The following is a 5,519-nucleotide window of genomic DNA, read 5'->3' on the forward strand; positions in this document are numbered from 1 at the left end:
TATTGGGATTTAATGGACCGTATTGGGCTTTAATGGATCGTATTGGGCTTTAACGGATCGTATTGGACATTAATGGATCGTATTTGCTTTAACGGACCGTATTGGGCCTTAACGGATCGTATTGGACATTAATGGATCGTATTTGCTTTAACGGACCGTATTGGGCCTTAATGGTTTGTATTGTTCATTAATGAATCGTATTGAGCTTTAACGGACCGTATTGGACCTTAATGGATCGTATTGGACATTAATGAATCGTATTGGGCTTTAACAGACCGTATTTGTTTTAACGGACCGTATTGGACATTAATGGATCGTATTGGCCTTTAATGTATCGTAATGGGCTTTAATGGACCGTTAGGGACATTAATGGATCGTATTGGCCTTTAACGGACCGTATTGGGCTTTAACAGGTTGTATTTGCTTTAACGGACCATATTGGACATTAATGGATCGTATTGGGCCTTAATAGATCGTATTTGCTTTAACGGACCGTATTGGGGCTGTTTACTGAAAGAGACTAAGGGGCTGTTTACCGAAAGAGACCGTATTGGGGCTATTCAATTTCGTGCTTGGAATGCTAATCATATATTTTTTTTAAATCGAAAGAGACTAAGGGGCTGTTTACCGAAATGCTTACCCGGTAAGCGTTTACTGGTAGGAGTCAACACTATAATTTATTTTACCAGGTAAAATTGTAGTATATTAAAACGGTATCGTATATAACATTAACGCTTACCCGGGTAAGAGTCATCACCATCACTTATCGGGTAAGACTCTCTATCCTTATCATTGCTCTTATTGGGTAAGATTTCCGGCCTTTGTCATGTTCATCAGATGAAAGAAATTACCCAATAAACACTTACCGGATAAGTATTTAATAAACGGACCCTAAATCCATAATTCACTTTATATAATATATGCATATATTTGACTTCCGCCCACACCCACCTTATTGAGCTTGAGCTTGAGGTTTAACCAACCTTTTGTATGATTATAAAACATTTATCCAGCTATAGTTTATCTTAAATTTCTACAATAACTTCCTCTATCAAAAACACAAAACTACATGACATATGAAGTATGGAGCATGCTTAAGAGTTGGGTAGCGTTTGTTTTTTAAGAGATTTTGTAGTCTAAAGTCTGATTTCATTTTTGATTTATATATAAGAGGTGATCCTGAAGTCTGAAATTTGGATCCGTAAGAGGTATCAAAGGATATGTATACCATTTAAAATTTCAGAGGGCATTTAGAGGTTTTAAGCTCTTATTTTAGAAATAAGACAAACGCTCTTAATACCCAAACGTCTGAACAAATCAGACTTCAGAGGTATTAAGAGGTAATTTTGAAAGAACAAACAGACGCTTAGTGTTTTCGGTTCATAATTGAAATTGAATCGCACTACATAATACATGTAAATATGAGAGAACAAAATATCCTAAAAAATTGTGTCATTGAACTGTATATACAATAGCACACCCTATGTTGTGTTGCGATCAAAATTGGCTTTCGAATTCGTTACTTGTATTTAACTGTGTTTGGATTGATAGAAATTATCGGAACTTGACCATTCAACTTGGAAGATATTAAAGTATACATTTAGCAATAACGATGCAATTATCTAATTATCTCAGCGAGACAGTTCTATGTAATATTTTATGGGTCCATATAATGGTTACTTATTTCTAGATGTGAATTTTATGAGGTTACGTTTAAATTTTAACATTTTTTTATATTTCATGAGTTTCAAACACACACAAATATATATATATATATATATATATATATAGAGAGAGAGAGAGAGAGAGAGAGTGTGTGTGTGTGTGTCCGGGTCATATGAGAACAATAACCAAATAAATGAATAATAAAATTCTTGAATCACATGTGATTTTACATTAAAACCACATGTGATTCACGTCGTTCGCACGTCTTCGCATTGACGTGTAAAATCACATGTGATTTTGCAGATGATTCAACCGTTTTGTTACTTTTTTATTTGGTTACTATTCTCGTTGAACTCCCCTCCCCCCTCTCTCTCTATATATATATGGTCGTGTTCTTTCAATTTTAATCATTGATAGAGATATTTAATGTTTTATCCATAAAAAATAGAGTAATTTACATGCTCAGTCCATGTGGTTTAATATGTTATAATGCCTCATGTCTCGTTTTTGAAAATAATTACGGATTTGAGCTATGTAGTAGTGTAGTATGCAATTTGTCACGTCTTTCTTCTTATAACTGAAACCATTAACTAGGTGAACATAGGGGGTATTTTAGTTTGGATTTATTTTGTATGTAATTTATGGTTTTTAATTGTCTGGTTTAAATTTAGAGTTTTTTTTGAGTTTATATATATTTTGTACCATATTTATGAATGGAATTGCACTGATTTATTACTATTTTCAGTGTTTTATTTACAAAAAGGTTAACGATTCATGTTATTGTGTTGGGTTTTATATAACAAGAAGAGTTTTCACTGATGTTATTGTGTGAATAGATACAGAGAAAAGAGAGGGGAGAAGTGGGACAAATATCAGTTATTAATTGATCTTTGACTATTAATTAAATATCGTAAATACTATCAAGTATGTAATTCTGGTTATACCACTTTTCTAAATTAAAAATACAATTTTTAAGAGAGGACAGTCATACAAAGAATTTCAGGGATAACAGGTTTTTAGGAGTATCTTCAACAGATTCTCTAAAATGAAGAAAATGAGGTTTTTATTCTCTACACTACTTCAATAGATTTCTTATTTGTTCTTTAAAATACAGAAATCTAGAGATATCTCTAAAACTTTAATATTTCTGATCGATTAGATTAATTTATTAGAGATTTTGACTTTGATTTTCTATTTTCAAGAAATTATAGAAAATTTTTGAAGATATTTTAATGTAATTTAAATAAACATCTCATGTCTTATTTTCCATGTGGTGACATATGAATACTTTATTGATTTTTTTTAGGAAATTAATTAAATTAATCATTTTGACCGGTTGATTTCACCTCTAAATCATTTTTTATAAGGTTTATTAAGGGAGTGTTTGGGATTGCTTATTTAAATGTACTTATGTTTTTTTTGTAAAAGTGCTTATTAACTTATGTTGTATTAAACCAGAGTTAAATAAAACAGGGTTAAAATTGTAAACTGGTAATAAGCAGTTTTTCATAAGTCATGAATGATTAACTTATCAAAAACAGCTTATTACCGGTTTGACACCGGTATAAGCAGTTATTTTTTTCTTATCCAAACACCAGAAAACAGCTTATCACCGGTGTCAGACTGAAATAAGTTAAAAAACAGCTTTTATAAGCAATCCCAAAGACCCCCTAAAATAGTCTTAGGTCCACAACTTTTTTTTGCGGATCTGGCTGAAAAATATAAAATTTTTTGGACCGGGGTGAGAAATGTAATTTTTTTGCAGACCTGGCTGAAAAATATTTTTTTTCCTGACAGGGATAGAAAGTGTAAAAAAATTGCCGTTTAGCTGGCTCCGCAATTGCGAACGTGGGTTTTTCCAAACTTTTGACTATTTTGGTAAACTTGAAAAAAAAATTACTAGAGAGTAAAACCAGCACTGAAAAATGACTATTTTAATAAATTTCTCAAAATAATAAAATAATAAACTAAATAAATTATTTATTCATGCAATATTTATTATTAATGTGGGTTCTAGTCCATGTCTACGTAGACAATAATAAATAAATAAAATAACGACTCAGTTATAAATCTCTGAAAAAATAAACGAGGTTTATGGATTGATACCGTGGCATGAAAAGATGTGTATCATGTCATATTCCTCTACGTATAAAAAATGATGATAAGTTTGATTGTTGATAATAATAAAAGGTTGGGTCTCTGTCATATGTCTCATAATATATAAACGGATTCGAACTTGAATGGATGTTCATATTAGAGACGGGTCTTTAAGGTTTTTATTCATTTTTAACCGGCATTATATGAGTTCAATACAAACAGGCTGGATAAACTTCTACGAGTATTTATAAGAAACTCAACAATTACGCAGGTCTTCGGTTAGAGGTATTAAAGAGTGGGTATAATGGGTAGTGGCAGACATTAAAGTGGATCAAAAGGTTCGTAAAGTCAAGGTTTGACCCTGTTAAGAAGTCAAGTAAATGCGGTTTGATCTCGGGAAAAAGTCAATTGTTAAGTTGAGAACAAAATACATTTTTTAAATGGAATCGAAGACACAATACTACATCTTGGCCGTAAGCCCGATGCGTTTTTAGTCAAATTCTACTGTTTTAGAGAGGGTTTTTCGGTTTTTTTGGTCGACTTTGAGGGGTTGTTTATGTTCTTTTGGTTGATTTCAAGAGACTTTTTCGACTGATTTTGAGGGATTTTTTTTTAATCCCTCATGCACTTCTAGTTGTTTGTCCTTTAAAATTTCTAGTTAACAATTAAATTACATTCGACACTTGTTCTTTTATCAAACAATCATTTTTCATCCAATACCTATTCTAAACAAATGGTTAAAATGTTCGGTCATGTGTGATAACCATTTTTCGAGCTTATTAAATAAGACTCGTTTGATAAGTTATAAACTAACTTAAGCTAGACTTTCTTCATGAATGGTAGATATGTGAGGTTTTCAATCGTTAAGTCGTGAGTTAAAATTTATTTTGATTCCCAAATGATACTTGGGGTTCTATGCAATTAAATTTAAGTTGGTTTTTGATTTCGGTCAAAAGGTTGGTTTTGAGTTTGGGTATAACATGTCGAAAACAAGGGTTATTGGACAAACTGGTGACTTGCGCGACTTAGATCGCAACACTATTCACGCAAGTCACTGTGGTGACAATTTTCGATTTTCGTTTCGAGTAATTTTGAGGTCTTTCTGGGTATCATTTAGGTGTCTCAGTGTGTGTTTAGAGATATATTAAAGTCTATCTCTCGTAATTGTGATTCATGCCTATTTGATTCAGATTCAAGTGTTCGTTTGCGATTTCACTGTATCTTTATTTATCAGATCAAAGCGAGTTTTTTTTTAACTATTCCCGAACTAAAATGATATATTATCAAATTGTTATTACTTCGATGTTATACCAGATTGGTATGTTTGATTTAGTACTATTAACTTTGATACAATATTTTTACATGTAGTTGAGTTTTAACACATGTGGTGAAATTATGGGTTCTTTGGTTATAAAAGGATCTGCATAATAGAAGTAGGGTGGGTTAGAACAATGATAGTCCGTGCAGAGAGGGGGTTATGTATATAGTGCCCATGAAAATGTTTTGTACGGCGGGCCACAACCGCTAAGGATTGCAACCTTATCGGGGTGCGTGTGATTCTGAATAGGCTGTTGTGGCAAGTTGTCTAGGTGGTATGTTGAACCTGGGTGCTAACTCAAGACTAACATATTTATAATATTTTTACAGTAACTGGTTTATATTGGATTATTGAATCTAACAGGGATTTCCTCACTAGACCTTATGGTCTAACCCTCGTTTTGTTTTAAAAAATATACATTTCATGGCAGTTGTGTATT

The sequence above is a fragment of the Cynara cardunculus genome (assembly GCF_001531365.2).
Source record: "Cynara cardunculus var. scolymus isolate 2C chromosome LG 11, CcrdV1, whole genome shotgun sequence".
Classification (NCBI taxonomy): domain Eukaryota; kingdom Viridiplantae; phylum Streptophyta; class Magnoliopsida; order Asterales; family Asteraceae; genus Cynara; species Cynara cardunculus.